This window comes from Mesitornis unicolor, unplaced genomic scaffold (assembly GCF_000695765.1).
Source record: "Mesitornis unicolor isolate BGI_N332 unplaced genomic scaffold, ASM69576v1 scaffold7013, whole genome shotgun sequence".
Lineage (NCBI taxonomy): Eukaryota > Metazoa > Chordata > Aves > Mesitornithiformes > Mesitornithidae > Mesitornis > Mesitornis unicolor.
The window spans coordinates 9804-26605 of record NW_010176621.1 but is presented as its reverse complement, the minus strand read 5'-3'; the positions used below and the strand labels follow the sequence as shown (position 1 = coordinate 26605).

At 41.6% G+C, this 16802-nt stretch overlaps 1 long non-coding RNA gene across 1 annotated transcript in view; it reads right to left on the bottom strand.

Annotated features, from left to right (window-relative positions):
• The window catches only part of LOC104538547, a 29002-nt gene extending 13339 nt beyond the window's left edge, over positions 1-15663 (bottom strand). Inside the window, exons 1-2 of the long non-coding RNA XR_728115.1 lie at positions 15526-15663; positions 12754-12869 (exon numbers count right to left, since the gene is read on the bottom strand). This is a non-coding gene — a long non-coding RNA (uncharacterized LOC104538547). The remainder of the gene's footprint in view (positions 1-12753; positions 12870-15525) is intronic.
• Positions 15664-16802: the final 1139 nt, after the last annotated feature.

Here is a 16802-nt window from a genome sequence, read left to right as displayed (position 1 = left end):
GCCATTAGCGTCAGCAAGATCTGTACTGTCACTGCACTGTGGTCTACAGTCGATTGTCCCTGCAAATCTCTTCAGCATCTTAAGGCATTTTACACACCTGTATATTTGTGTTATGGTCAGCTCAACCAAAGAAATACTTGTGGATCTGAAAGAGCTTGCTCTGAGGATATTTAATATCATTAAATTGCCAGGGCAATCTGCTTTCAAAATGTCAGTTTAAAAACATATTTGATATTTGCAATTAAAGCTCACATTCTTTCTCATTTCTATGATTTTTGCTTTTCAGTAACTGTTAAAAATTACAAAAATTATACCGTTCTCCATTTACATACTCAATGAAAAAAAAAAGAAAATCAGAAAGCAATAATAAGGGCTAAGCAGAAAATCTCTGCAATACATGCAGCACGATATTGGATTTTTTTTTGCTATACCCTAAAACACACCACTTTGTAGCAAGTTCCTTTTCAAATCAAAGCGCTACTACAGTAAAACAACTGCAGGCAAAATGTCTAAGACACAACGCAGTTTGTGTCAGAATGCTCATCACTTCAGGCTGACCTGTCAAACTATCTTGGGGAACGCGGTAAAAAGGCAAATCTGCAAGTTGGTAAGAAACTTTTGAATGATAAAAAGTCTGCGCTGCTCACAAACCACAGAACGCTGTGCAGCGTTAACCGCGCTGTACTGATGCTTACAGCAGATGTCTGTCCCTTCCTACTGCTTACAGGCACACCTGCTCAGGCTGCGCTCCTAAGGCCGCTGAGAGGGGGCCCACATTTTGGAGCTCTAACAGAAGAAACCGAATAAAAACTATGTGCTCAGATGAGTGATGTGGAATAGAGCTTGGAATTTAGTGCTGTACAGATACTGCCATCAGCAACAGAGCTACGTTGTGAATTCAATATGGGCGAAGTCAGCCAGATGACGGTTTTGAGCCATGGTAGGCGATTTTTGGCACTACATTTTCAGGTGATTCTCCGCACCTTACAGAATCTGACCCCTGCACCCAACCCACGTCCTTAGGGGACCCAGTATTGTCTCAAGGTGCCTTTTTAGGCATTGGGGATTAACATATTGGCCACAGGGCTTTTCCAGAAACTAACACAGCTGTCAAGACAGTCTACGGAACTCACCAGAGAATCATTTCTAAGCGGCTTTGAAATCCCCACTTTTCATAGATATATTTCTCTGTTAATTTCTGCACAAGAGTCTGACATCTGCAGAGACTTATCATTCTCTGCTAAACTGTGTACATTTTCAGACTAATTCCTACACAGCCACTGTATACTTTTGTAAATCCATGCAGCCTAAACATTCAAACCTTGGGCCACCATAGTCCTCAGTGCACATTCATAAGCCTGCCTGAACTTATACCATCTTGTAATAGCCCCCATGGGATTGTTATATCAATTAAAAATCCCTGCAATTCATCGGAGTCTGAGACACGCCTGTGAGGGCCAAAAGGGAGTGATACAGAACCAGCTAGCAAAATAAACAGGAATTGTAGTGTACTAAGGGAATCCTTGGCTGTCTGACTAAGGTACCTTTTATACTGGCAGGGGATGCAAATTGGAGCCCGAGGATCTGCTCTTTCATTTTCAAAGCACTTTGCAAACATCAACCACTTCACCTTCACACCATTGCTGCGAGGGAAGTAAATATGTACAGTTCCTGCATCCTGTTTTCTGGAGGTGCAAAGAAGCACAGGGCATTTTTACAGACACAGTCTGTGTTCACGCACAAAAGGGAGCTTTTGACAACCTCCTCCTTCGTGGGCAAATGAGTTTCGAAGGCCACCGAGGGGACTGGTGGCAGAACAGGGATTACAGGAGAGACCTTGCTATCCAGCCCAGTGCTAAGTCCACCCGGCCTCCCCTGCAACACACCAAAAAGCAACTTGCTGAATTCCAGCCGTACGCTGCTCTGCTGTAGAGGACAGATTACCGCATGTCATCCTCTATAATCTCTCCTGTAAGAGGGATTTTACACGCTTCTTGGGGACCTCCCCTCCCTTCTGCTTCCCCCCACAAATGGCGGCAAGGTTAGAGACAAGTTGTTTTCTCAGGGCTGAGATTAAAAATGGTCTCTGTGTTTTGCTAAGCATTCCTCTGAAGCATGGGCAGCGTGTGCGTGTGTGTCTGAAAATGACCCCAATGAAAGGGAGGAATGAGAGATGCTAAACAATGCTGCGCAAAGTTGCAGACTGTTCGGCTACAGGCCAGAAAATGAATCCAATTTTTCATTCTGTCATTATAAATATTTCAGTGCAAATGGTACTGATTTTCTGCAACTGTGGTTAAGCAAAGGGCCTCCGAGTGAATATTTAAGGGGGGGAAAAAAAGGGAAAAGAGGAAGAGGAAAGGGAAAAAAAAAGAAAGAGAAAGAAGACGGACGGGGGAAAATTAAGATTAGCAACCAATTAAATCCAAACTTTTGCTGTAAAAGATTCTGGGAAAAAATTCAACAGCGATGCAGCATGTGACTCAAAGAAGGAGGAAAAAAAACATTTACTCTGCTCTTCTTCTGACAGTTTCTCATAAAATATCTGCAGTCCATCTATCTTTTAGTACTCCAGGCTCCTCTGGAGAGCAGAAAATAGTAGTTTAAAGCTCACTTCAGTGCCAGTCTGCGGGAGATTGCTTTCCACAGGACCCCTGCTGATGGAGGCCTAGGGGAAGAGGCCCAGGAGTTATTCAATCAGTCCAAGGCTCTGGGGCAGCCGGGGCTCCTTTGAGGGCTGATTATAAAGCTGCCCTCCTGTTGCCTGCCTCCGAACAGAACGAAATGAGCAGCCTCTTGCTGAGCAGATTCTGCAAGAAGGAATTTCACCTGTCATGGAGTTTGTCAGAATTTCAGGATTTATCTTGGTGCAAAATTAATAAAATACCAACTAGGATTTCAGCCTGACTACTCAGCTGTGTCATCTCAAAGTGATCTTTCACCTAAGAAAACCTGGACACAGAGCTACTGGAGTCATTCCTGCCCTACTTTTGCTCGTTCAGCAGGATGCTATGACTGAATAACAAAATGATTAGAGGTGGATTTCCTGACAATTACACCCAACGTTAAGCGCTGGGTGGGTGCTACCGTCCTAATGCGTGACCTTCCACCTTACTTCTGTGATTCCTAAATCTCCCTGGAATAAGCTCGGAATCTGAAATAGAAAAAGATTATTTCTGCAGTTCATAACCTAGCAGGTCCCTCATGGCAGCACATCTGTTAAGTTCATACACTGGTATTCCAGGTCTGGATTTGATTTATAAGTTTTAAAGGAATACAAACAACAGACTACATGAGATTACATTCAGTGAAATGCTGCAAATTAATATCACTCTGACAGTCAAGTACATGGTCTTTTAACCATATTCTGAGTCTAATATTGCAGTAAGATGCCAGGTTGATAAAGTATCATCTCAAACCTCTGTGAGCTGAGTTCAGTTCATTTGAAGCTAGACAGTCTCACCGGTCTTCTGACAGTGCCTTACAGCAATAATAATAGTAATAATAATAAAAAATCTTTGTACACTACCTGTTTAAGTAAGATTGTGCTAGCTTATAGTACTTGGTCACATGAAATTCAAGTGTTAGGTAGCATAGAAGCAATTAACTTGCTGACTGCAAGAGTGCTTTTCAGCTAAAAGAAGAGATCAACTTGTAGAAAATAAAATGGTTGTCAACCAAGCCAGCTGATGAGTAAATAAATATTATTCAATTTACAATGTCGTTGGTTCAGATCTTGACATGGAAAAACAGAAATCTGTTGTACCAAGAAACGGCAAAATATGCCCAGGTTGGGAACAAAGATGCATTTGCCATCAATAGCTCTTACCCTACATTGTGGCCATTTCTGTACACTGCTCAAAGCTGCTTGCTGTTTCAAGTAACAAATCTACCTTTCTGTCTATTTGCTCATGAGAATTTTCTAACAAGAGCTTAAAACAAATAGTAACATATCCCTTTCCTACCTCCTCACCCTTTAAATGACAATTCAACATTAATACACATCATAAAGCCACCTTTACCAGGTGCTGGTAGTCTGACAGTTTTAACACCAAGAGATCTCGCAGTAAAGAGAGAGAGAGAAAGCACGCAAGTGAATGCACAGATGGTGGGAGGGGACACAGGGTGCTCTCAGCAGGCTACAGTAGAGATGCATTAACTCCACAGGGGGATAAGGGCTTCCCACCAGTACAGTCATGAATTATAACTGAGCATGGGAGCGAGTTCTTAGTGCCTGTCTCCAAGCAAATATACTGTTCCATTTTCCTGCACAATCACCTTTCACCTTTCCAAACGCAAAGCAAAGCAAAATGCACCACTAATATTTAACAATATCACAGGTTCTTTATATCGCATAGCACACATCTACGCACTCCATGCATGGGGAGGAAGCAGAGTATTCACTGACACAGTATCCCCAAGCAGATTTACACACCCATGATCAGTGCCTGCGTCTAGCAATTCTGTTGCAAAATAAGACTGTAACAATCCAGATAAACAACTCAAGTTTCACGTGGAAATGTGTGTAACTCAGCAGTATTGAGAACTGAACTGAACAAGAACTGAATCATCTCTTTTTCTCTTCTCTTGTTATCAGGGTGGAGGACACTCAATTCCAGCTTTGACCACAATAGAAGTTCAACTTAAAAAAAAATCAAGAGAGCCTGCAAAAATCCACTCTTTCTCCATCCAAAAGTATACTTCAGCCTCAGTTTGATCAAAGCATGGTGAAATTGACTCAAACAACAGGTAGAAAAGCTGAACCTAAAAGCTGTTCCTCCTGGTTGGGGTTTTGTAATGAACAGCTCCAGTTGTGTAGCCACCTGCATCTGAGTCTTTCTGACTGATGTTTGGAATAGAGCAATGTAATGATGCTCTTTAAAAAAAATTAAAAGAAAGAAAGAAAAAAAAAAGATACAGAAGGAAAGCCACCGCTTCTGAGCCAAGATTGCTGTTTACTGGAGTTTCCTGGATGTGCCTCTTTATGAATCACTGACCACACCTTGTTTTCACAAACTATCTGCACCTCCTCCCTGGGGGAATTCATCCCCTCCCAACTTTCCTCCTACTCAATGAACTTATCAATGGAGAAAACTTGTTATTTTAGCCAGCTGAAAATTTGACCAGTTTTAAAGGATTCATTTACCATGCCTTTCACTTTCGTTTAAATTCTCAGTGTTCCTGTTCTAAATGACAGCACCGCAAGCGCTGCTTTTAAGCACTATTCATCTTGCCTACCACATCTCAGCTTTTCACACAGAAGGCTGCTCTCTCTCCAACAATGGAGCCTTACTCCTTTATAGCTGGAGGGCAGAGCCTGTTACTAGCTGTAGACTTGCTGCAAATATCACAATAAAGGATACAAGTGTGAATTTCTCTTAAAATACGGGTTCAGCTCTGGAGGTACCTTGCTTTAGAAAACTCTGTCAAGAGCAAACAATATATCTTTCTCCAAAATGCACAGCAGCCACCCAGTTGAAACAGCTTTTCCAAATGATCTAACGTGTCAATGGAATAAGGATGCTCGTGAATTTTATACTTTTCTCTGCTTTGGGTCCCTAATCGATATTTTAGCTTCCTTCACACTTAATACACTCAATCTTGGTTTGGCAGCATGTCTTGTGGAACATTAAAAGAAGAAAACAAAGTGCAAACATCCCCCTTCTCTCCAAATCCCTGGAGCTTGAGGAGATGCAGGGCTACTGAGCTAAGCTCTCTGATGGAAGAAGGCTGGGTTCAGACTACAGACCTTAAGAGGTGGCAGGTTTGCTGCTACCGAGCCCTTCTACTTATGCTTTGGTACACCGAAACCATGGAGGGGTGAGGATGCTGGGGCATACGGGGGCCACACCACCTTCTGCCAGTGCTGCGGAGGGAAGAGGGGGCAGGCTGTGAGCAGCAAACTTTCAGTGGTAACGTTGTGCCATCACCCGTTGGGAAACCGCAGGACCAGTGGAGAGTGGAGCCAGGAACGAGGAGCTCGTTGGTGGGGATGGAGTGAGGGGGGCCAGCAGTGGGGTGGGGGGAACGGAGGCAGATTTGCAGAACTGGCCACAAAGCTCCTCAGTACACCATAGCTGGATGCTTCATAAAGTCACACTGATGGCAGTCTCGGAGATGACCATCTGTTGTCAGCTCTGGGCCAGATGAAAGATAATGTAACGGCAGCTACTGGTAGCTAACAGCAGGGCAGTTGTAGGAAGGACTGTGTCCTAGAATGAAGAAGCGGTGCTTCCTGTTTCGCACAGAAAATCAGTCATCAATATCGACTACATTAGCAAGAAATTAATGGATGGACAATTAAGAGAACTGAACTGATCTACCAGGGAAATTATTCAAATGCAAACAGAGCGCTTATTTCATCTGCTTGCTCCTGGTGTATGAGCCAACTGATCTGACTAATGGCAAGGTGTAGGCTGAAACGTTCAGGGCACAGATGATAAAACCTCATTTTCTGCAAAGGGCAGAATTCCATTTCTAATGATTATTTGTGGGTCAGGGAATATATTTACTGTTTTCTCTGCCCTCAACATACAACAGGACTCCCTGATGTTCACAGAGGTTTCTACAAGGACTGAGGGTAGAAATTGGCCTTTATGTAATAACTGAACTTCCCCTTATTATCATCATGATTTATTTTTACAAGTGCCTTATCATTATTATCAGCATCACTCAGCAGAAAAATGTTTGCCTTCCCAAGCACTCTTACTTCTATCTTGTTTCTTTCTTTGTCCCATAATCTCCTTTCTACTTCTCTGCCTTTCTGCTCCTTCTTCTCCTTTCTGTGCATTTTTATTTCTGCAGCAACTTCTGATTTGCTTCTTTAGGCTGAAATCTCTCACACTTTGCTGTTCCAGTTGCTTAAAACAATCATAAATCATGATGTTAATGTTGACATGTAACACGAGTGATATGCTTCAGAGTCAACACTTAAAAAGACAAAGAAACAGTGGAGCTTATCTTCTGATTGCCGTGGTTTCAAGCTGCTATAGACAACAAACTGTATATTTGCATGACACAGTCTTTGCAGTCACAAGGATTATGAACTGTATTTTACTACCTGATTCTGCAGAATTTATTTAATGTTGACAATAAGGGCAATAATAAGAAGAAATCCAAAGTATGGGTTAACCTTTTTTGTTGCTACTGATTTTTTTGAAAATAGGTATCTCTACTTTACAAAAAGAGTCCAGGCATACAAGACCATAAACAGGAAGGAGTAGGCAAAATAGGGACACATATTCAAGCATATGTACATTTAGGTATGACTCTATCCCCCTTGAAAGAGAAGGAATGTACATTTTTTGCTTATTTTTGTATGGGTACTTTGTGGGTGTAGCTCAGTCCTTACTTTGGACAGTATATTTAGCTTCCAATCCTTTGCCATTTTACTGTTCCTTAAGTCTGAATTTCTTTTCAATATTAAATTGGTTTATTTAAAGGCAATAATCATCACTTAGCTGCTACACTCTCTTTCTCAATTAATTCTGTAATTTCATCACTAATAATCACTCAAGCATCTGAAAAAGCAAACCCATAATAGTGATTCCATTGCTTCAGAAATCTAAGAAACAGACTCTCAGGGAATGTATAAGAGATACTGTGAACACACCGTTTCCTGCTTATTTACAGGAAAATGTGTGGAACGTTTCACAGGCTGACTGTTGCATGTAGAGTGACAAGTATATGGGGTATGGGGAGACAAGTAAGAACCATTAATACTCACCACATCTTTGTCAAGAACTATTTAGTAAAATCAAAATGGTCCCTGAAAAACTCTGGCACTTTGGGCTTGGTGGACTTTGCAACCTGCTATAAATATTCATGAACTCACGGGGTACACACAGGGATTGATTACATTTGAATAGGCCAATCAAAGGAGGGTGAACTCACAAGCTCCAAACCTGGAAATTTCTTATTTAGTAAAGAATTACCGCATGAAAACCTAATATGGCCGTAATACCCCTTAATCCACAGGAGGGAAGAGGCACTGGAAGGGAATTCAAAGTATTTTTTTTTGGTATTTAAACTTTGTTTGACATTGAAGCAAAAGACTTGGGAAACACTTTGAAGGTATGTCCTTAAAGAGCTAATGCATGAGTGCCTCCACTATGCGTCTCTTGATTGCCTTTTTGAGAAAATTTGCAAAGAAAATAATTCTCCCTTCTAGGGAAAGAAGTCTCAAGTCTCTGGAACACAAGCCTGAATTTTTTACATCTTGGAAGACAGGGAAAAATACTCAATGCACATACTGGTGCACACTAATATCCCTATACCTATCTGAAACAGAAAGCACAGTAAGGCTTCAGAAGAAAAAGCACTCAGAATGCATGCAGCTCTACCTACTTCCCTCAAAATATAAGCGTTAATTACAACCCTGGTATCTCTGGTACACATATTGTTATCATCATCCTCACTCATGAGATGGGTTGATGTATGGTTAAGTGGAGTGAGTTAGTACCAGACCTGGAAACTGAATCCAGTTCTTCTGACTCCTAGGCGTTTGCTCTAGCAAAAGCAACCTGATTGCCTGCAAAGGACTAAGGCCAACATGACTGAATGCGGTGCCTGTATTTAGGCATCCAAAATGTTTTGCTGAAAACTTAAAGGAGCCTATGGCTGCTCAGCCTTTTATCAAGGCTCCTAACTTCAGGCATTTATGTCCTGATTTCCTGATGTACTCAGCACCAGCATCTCACACTAGCCTTAGCTGCGGCTGGAAGTGCTCAGCACCCTCTCAGAAATAGGCCATTGAGTTTGAAAATGTTGGCCTAAAGCTTTGATTGTTAATCGGATTTCAGGTAGGCTTCTTTTTAAGAAGAGCTGACAAAGTTATTCCCTGCTGGCTCCTGGCCTTTGGGGCCTAGAAAGCCAGCATCTATGTTCCACTCCTCACCCTAAGAGTTTGGGGACCTAGAAATGCCAGAGCTAATCTCCAATAGCCCTTAAAAAATGTTTTGAGGCCATTTCTTTGTGAAGAAAGCATCTTCGAAAAACTAACTTCACCTGCAGGTTTGAAAGTTTTGTCCCTGTTTTTAGGTACAGAGCATAAATTATTCATGGTCTCCCCTGCTGTCATGGAAGGCTCACTGTGGGGACCTACACCACACACAAACTCAACTACTGAGGGGCCTTGGCAAAACAATCCTATGGACGTAGCGGTGCTACTTCTATGGCTGATCCTATTCCCACACCAATTTCTTTCCCAGCCCTTAGAAGGGCTCTGCCACAGGGAGACAACCCCAGCCCAGGTGAATTAGCAGTTTTCTCTAGCTGACCCTCAAATGAGAGAATATATAGTGTTTGAAACCCAGCTCTGCTACTGTCTCCACTAAAGGTTTCAGCCAAGTCTTTTAGTTCTTGAAATGGCCTACAACTTGCTTAGTTCTGCTCAGGTCAAGGCTGTTTTAAAGGCCATTTTAAGATCCTGAGATCTTTGGGAGTGTTTTACAATGCAGAGATCTTTGGAAAGTTTAGAAATGAGGAAGGAATTGGAAGATTAGTTTCAACAGAGCTAACTTTAGAACATTAAAATGTTACAAACTGGACATCCAGAGAGGGACACGTATAACGCTACGCAAAACGTTTGGAGTCTCTTCTATGCTGCCTCTGCCCTGCTCTGCTTCAGCTGCTTGCACTGGGAGTGGAGAATGTTCTCCTGCTGTCTTAGGCGACATGAGCAACATCTGCTATGAGTGCTTCATTCCTCCTTTCATCCTTTCCCTGGGGAGGGAACTGTGTGTTTCGCTTTGGAAGAGCTCTGTTGTTGTGGGTTGGGGTTTTGGGGAAGGTTTAGAAATCTACATGCAGGTGCATGTTTACATGACAGAAGGAAGCCTTTGGCACCTCTAGATGTGCCCTACTCTTAAAAGCACAAGTTAAGGACACTCAGGGTAATACTTAACCGCTGTGAAAGTCTGTTCCATGCTCCCAGGCCAGCCTGTGAGAAAGTTCTAGCTGCATGCAAACAAGGTTCATTTCTTTGGTAAAACACTCACAGGACTGTCAACTACCACATTGCTACCGGATAGGAAAAACTTCTCAGGTGATCTCTGAGATGTACTGGACCCAATCCACCAAGAATATTAAGGTCTGAGTCTTGCAGCACAACTGGACAAACACATAGGAAGGCAGTGTAGACAGCAAGAGAGCAGGTTGAATATGATCCTGATCTCCTTTGCTACTAAGAAACAGCGCTGCAGCTCTCTGTTTTCGCTGGAACGTCCTACAGGCTGATGGCTTCATGCCCAGGTATGCTGTGCTGATGGAGTCCAGACAGGAAGCAGCAAGGGCGTGAATCACTGAGGCCAGGTCCCTTTTGGACAGGATGGGAAGCAACTGCTGATCCAATTACTTCTTGCCCTAGTTTTCATGTCTGTAAAGTGTGGACACTTAACTGCCCCAGGGGCAACTAATTATTAGTCAAAAAATGTTAAGTAAATGCTCTAATTCACCAAAAAGAGATATAATTTTTGTACTGGGCAAAATGGTCCTGAGAGGCCATGTAATCTTGGCTAGTATCATATTCAGAACTATCATCACTGATAAAACACTAATAAAACCTGTACAATTATTCAGCAATTCTATCAGACATTGGTACCTCCCTAACCCAGCAACATCTAAAAAAAATAAATCTAAAATGAATCCATTGACTCTGGGTAACACCTTGTAAGAGTGTCCCATTGCTCCCCGCAAACACCCCAATACGGTGCGCTGACACGGAGGTAACACTAGGACCAGAAATAGGAAAAGGAACAGCTACTTCTCATCAGGGTCAAGGGAAGCGCAAACACCCGTTCAGACATCTAAGCCTAAGTCCAGAGACTCAGGCAGAAGAAACAGGCACTGAAAATAGCATGAGGACAAGAAAGGGAAATTTTAATAGGTACATACTACTTTACCATAATTTAATGAAAATTCAATATAAAGTTAAATTAGGAATAAGTTTCTTTACTTCCTTATTAATTAAAAGTTAAGCATCATTATAATGCATTTATTTTCTGTATGCCTGAATTAATTTCCGTTAATTATCAGCTGTACTGTATGTGTGGGTAGGGCTTCTATGCCGTTGTGTTCTGTTCTGCTCTACCTCGTTCATGTTCTCACTCTGCCCTACAGCCATGGAGTGCTGTCTGCAGCTTCTAATCTGAGATGATGAGCATCTCCCGTGCATGGCAGATGCACTGCAGATGAAAGTTTAAATTAAAAGCAAGGAACCGCTTCTGATAGAGGGAATAAATACACTGTTACACTGCTAGCCCCAACACAAACTGCAGTAATGTGAAAGGATAGAGAAACACAACTTGGAGGCTGGTTGCCAAAGATTCCTCTGCTTCAGCTGGTAGATAGCCTGAACAAAGCGGTGCCTCCTATGCAAAAGCAGACTCCAAAGGTCAGTACCTACTGCTCTGCTTAAGTGCTCTGCTTCCCTTTCATTGGCCTGGGTAGATAACTGGAGGTAAGAGCAGCAATCCAGTGATCCCAACACATAAATGCAAATGGCATGATGGTACTGCCTTTTTTTAAACATAATACATTCTAAACTGGGGTGGGGCTGCCCAAGTTAATTAAAATAATAAACATAATGAAATAAATTAATAAGAAAATGAATACCTTTTCCTTTTTGCAAGTGTAGATATAAGCCAGAGAGAGGCTGTCTCTAAGGGTATGGAGAGATGTGGTCTATTAAGAGCTTTTTGCAGCATGGAACAACCAACAGACTGTCACCTAGCCAAGGTACAGCATAATTTGTCTCTTTGTAGCGACATCCTTTTGTGCCCTTCACTGGAAAGCCAGGTGCCTCAGTTATGTTGAAGTTTTAATGAGCTAGGCTTGGATGAAAAGAGCAAAATTAATTGTGGACACCTCAGTCAAAGGACTTATAAACGGGGGGCCATGTTATAAAAAGAACCTACTGAAGGACCCTAAGTGCTGAAAAACCTCTTCATTACAAACCAAAATCACATGGTGGATGGTGTAGGAAAGGCCTTACTGTACAAATACTTCTCCTTGTTCCATCCCTATGGACCATCAGAGACCTTGAAAATTTTTCCTCTGTCCACCTATCTTAATACTTCAACATAAACTAAAACAATTTAGAAACAATCATCTGTTGCTGTCTCCGAGTGTAACACCACCACTTCCCATTGCAAGACAAACAGTGTGGGATGTTAATGTATAGTAAACCCTTCATCCAAAATTGTTTTCAGATCTTGTTCACCATTTATTTCTACCTCTCTGTCCTTTTGATTACCATTAGTAAACAGTATCATTACAAGTCTGACAACATTACACAAGATAACAGTGTACAATCCATTTGACCCATTATTTTTTTCTCCCGCCAAGATAAATTTTGTCTACTTCTCCCTTTCCTGCCCTTCCCCCATTCCTACACTCCTACTGCAGTGCTTAGCTCTTCACATTTAAGAGACAAAAGAATACACTTATTTTCCATTTCATTGCCTGAGTAAATGTTAGGATGCCCATTTCTCTCCCCAAGAACATCTTGTGCTGCAGCAACCTACAGAGCTAGAATCCAAAGGTGGCTCCCAAAATCCAGCTCTGTACCAGGTGGCTTTCTGCCAGCATTTTTTTGAATCAGCATGGGCTGAATCAGCTGCAATTTCTCTTGTCCTTCCCTCATTCCCATCCTGATGATGAGCAAGTATCAGAGGAGGTCATGGCAAGCAAAGCTTTGAACTCAGCTATCCAATACATAAGGCTATTACAACCCCCAGGTAACAAGTGTGGTACCTGCAGCTCTGTTTGGAAGAAGAACTTCTGTGGACACTGTGTGCAGTCATAGATCTTGTCCTCTTGTCCATGGGCTGAAAAAATATGCTGCTGCAACTTGTTTGCTTGGACAAACACTGGAATATTAGACAAAGAACAAGCTTTTTATTATTTCATATTGCAAGTGAAGAATTTTTTATAAACAATTTCCAACTAACACTCAGCAATTCCAAGAGGTAAAATTACGCTGGCGCATTCTGATTTCATATTATAGCACTGTAATAATGGGTACCAACAAACACTATTTATCTGCAAAGTGTGATCCTTCTTCTAAAATTGGTAAATTGAAACAGATAAACAAAGAAAAAAAAAAGACCTTAAAAGGACAAAGATTTCTAATTTAAAGAATTTAGAAATGCCATTTTCTCTTCAGAATTATTTCTTCATGCTTACTGCATGATTGAACACGCACAAAACTTATTTCCTAGCAACCAACAGGTTTGAAAAGCATAGACACCAAAGTCCTGTTTACTCTGTGTGCCTTAAGTTAAAGCTAACAAACAGCTCTGTATTTAAATGTGTTAATGCTAAAAATTATATCCCACAGCTACACTGGGGCAATGTCTATAAATGTGAAACAGAACTGCAGGTAAATTCTCTTTGGATACTTTAAGATCAACTCTGCCTACACACTGAATGCAAGGGTTTCAATAATATAAACATGTTCAATTTTAATGACTACAAAACAAGGCCCTAAGACTGTGTAACAGTTTACCTAGGAGACATACTATTAATAATTAAATTGTATATGCCAGAGGCAGTGTTTGGGTTGGCAGCACTGACTTCTGATGGATGCCTGGTGCACTGTGACCTAAAAAAGTTTGCATCTACAATATTAATCTGTATAGGCAGGGAAAGGATTTATTAAAGATGCTGGCATTTGACTTTGACTCCACTCCTAATCATTAAAATTATTCTAATTGCAAGGCAACAAAAACATTAGAATATTGTTCTTCTGAGTCATACATTTTAATCACATTTCTCATTAACCTGAAAAAAAAAAGATCAGATTCCATTTTCCATATAAAACTTATATTGGTGATTTTTACTTCTTGTTAATATTCTAGCAAGACATGCTGAAATAATTTAATGGCATATTGCTAATAAAACAGCGTTGTTTATGATTAATGCTCAGTGTCTATTTACCCCATCAGCAAAAAGGAAAAAGTGTTTCACACAGATTGGAATCGACTTCTCTTCATACTCTTTAACACATTTTACAAGGCTACTGGCTCAAACATTAAAGGATTAGTTTTATCAAGGATCTTGCTCACATGGAGAACCATCGGTGGGTGCTTCTTACATATGTAAAGAGTTTTTATTTGCGTTTACAAGTCCCCCAAACTTGGAAATGGAAAACCCATGGCATTACACTAAAAAAAAAGAACACCTTATAATGTGCACACAAAGACAAGGAAAAAATTAGTAGCATCAGTAATAAAACTCAAAACCACACATAACTGAAAGAATTACTGAACACAGACGTCTGACACGCAAACTGTTTATGGCACTACTACTCACACTCACATGTTACTATGACAAGCTGTGTGGTGGAGACTAACTATGTATTTTTTAAATGTTATATCCCACAGAAATGTATGAAACCTGAACACAGTGAGGTAATAATCATCACCAGCCACTGTATCTGAGAGATGAAAAATTTAATTTTAATTTTCTTCTGTAGCGCACACTTAGGTTTTATTGGGAGGGGAGCTGCCAAACAAAGAGAAGTAAAATGAGGGTATTAAAGGGTCTATTTGCCTATCAATGAAAATCCTTCACTCTCATTAATGGAGAACAGAAACCTTGAATGGTTTCCAGAATTAGCATGCCATTGATGCGAGAATACCCAAAGTGTGTTTTGTCATGTTTGTGATTATCTTTGAATTTCATCTTGTAAAGCAAAATTGGGCATGTAAGCTACATATCAACACTTGTGTTTTAGGTTATCATTTTATGAAATGTTCTATTAAGAAGTCCTTAAAAAAACTCACAACAACTCTGTAGGCAACCTTTTAATGTGTTTTCATTTCCAACAACAGCATTTTTCTGTTCCTCATTATGGCCCAAACACTGCAGTGCTTAGCCCTACTGGGTCAAGTTATTTTCTCACTTGGGTTTTACTACTGAATAACACCACTGACTTGGGGAGGATTATTCCACACTTGGACTTGTGTCAGGGGAAAGCAGAACTTGACTTATGGCAAGACAGCATGGTTTGCTTTCTAAAGCACATTACAAGGGTGTTTCTTCTCTCCACAAGCCAACAAACACATGCAAGTGGGCTTCCTTACCCTGTCGGAGGAGAATGTTGCTGCACAGGCTATGCCTAGCAGCCCTTGCCCATGGGGCCAAGTTCTGCTGTGATTTACATTGTTTTAGATGAAACATTTATAGCTTTGAAGGACAAATTTAGAGGCAGTTTTAACCTTGCCAAAGTTTGGAACATGAAAGCGATGAACGTGATACCGTGGAAGGTAACAGACTGTCACTTCTGTAATTATAAGAAACGCAAACTTCTGATAGAAGAGCTTGAAATGTAGTTCCTACAGATGGATGCCTAATCTTCCAAGTTCTGTTTTCTAAACTATTTCTAATCAATACTACTAATGAGCACAAATGTAATGTTCCCTTCTAAAACTGACCTAAAGCCAGAACATGACACAGTTGTAAGTGGAGTTCTGCACATGCAAGCTAATGGTATGACTGGGACAAGCAGTGATCGCCTCCTACCTGTAAAGCACACTGGACATTTGAAGGTGCCCCCCATGCCTTCAAAGCTGTGCTCTATCAGGTGGCACTGCAGTTTGGCAGGAGAGTCAAACGTCTGATTGCAGAGTTTGCATTCATGGTTCAGTCCTTCATCTGTGGGAGAAATCAAAGACAAAGTGAAATTCACCTCAGCCTGCACCAAAGAACAAGTCCAACACAATCTATGAACTGAAGAGACTGTTTGTTTTACTATGCTCAGGAAACTGGATGTCCCTCAGCACCTACAGCTGCTAAAGTGTTTTCTTACTTGGTAGCTTTCAGAATGTACAAAGCTTAACTGGGCATTAAAAGCACAGCTTTTCCACGTACAATTACCACCGAAGAGGAATGCAGAGCATTAGACTTCAGTAGGAAATGCTGAGTGGGACCTGAAACACCATCTCTTAGCAGAGTCATCCTATCACAACCCAAGTCCATTTGCAAAACAGTGCGTGAGGAATTTAATGCTGATCAATGACCATTCCATCTACCATAGGTAAGAACTGGCTGACATGGAGTTTATACCCTCATACCACTCCTGCTCCATGTTTCCAGTCCCAGAGGCATACACAAAACCTTTTGCGAGCCACAGGATTTCCCAGCTCCTTTTCTGACAATCTAAGATTTTTTCTCCTTTATTTGCATTTCTCCTCTAAACAGCTCAGAAAAGTCCCCGTGTGCCTTCTGACACAGCTTTCCCGTCAAGGTCCTGTGGCTTTAAAACCCTTCCCGCTCCCCACCGCTTGTTCCTCTGCTTCCTTCCATTGTCCTCCCAAGGCCGGCTGGTGCCTGGCACCAGGTTCCCTTCCTGAGGGTGCTGCAGGATTCATCCACTCGCTCTGCTCCGCCGTGAGGGCAGTCAGCGGCTGTCCTACTTAGAAACAGTTGCTAGGTAAGAAGTGGCTTCCAGCCCTGCTGCAGAGGCCTCAATTCCCACAGCGCCGCTTAGAAAAGGTCCTTCTGTATGTCACCGGTGTGCTACACAAGTAGCATTGATCTCGCAGGTAAATACTGTATCTGATTATTACAAAACAAGCTGGGATAAAATGCTTGGCGACTGGCACGGCTCCCTACCGTTTTCTCAGGTGAAAAGGAGTGGTTTAGGAGAGCGCCCTATTCACCCCCAACACTGACGTGCCAGGCTGCCGACCTCCTGCCAAAAGAGCATTGCCCGCAGTGATTAGTGACCGCAATGACGGATGTCTGCGGTTGGCAGTTGCTGTCGATGGTGACAGCAGAGACAACGTTTTATACTGCAC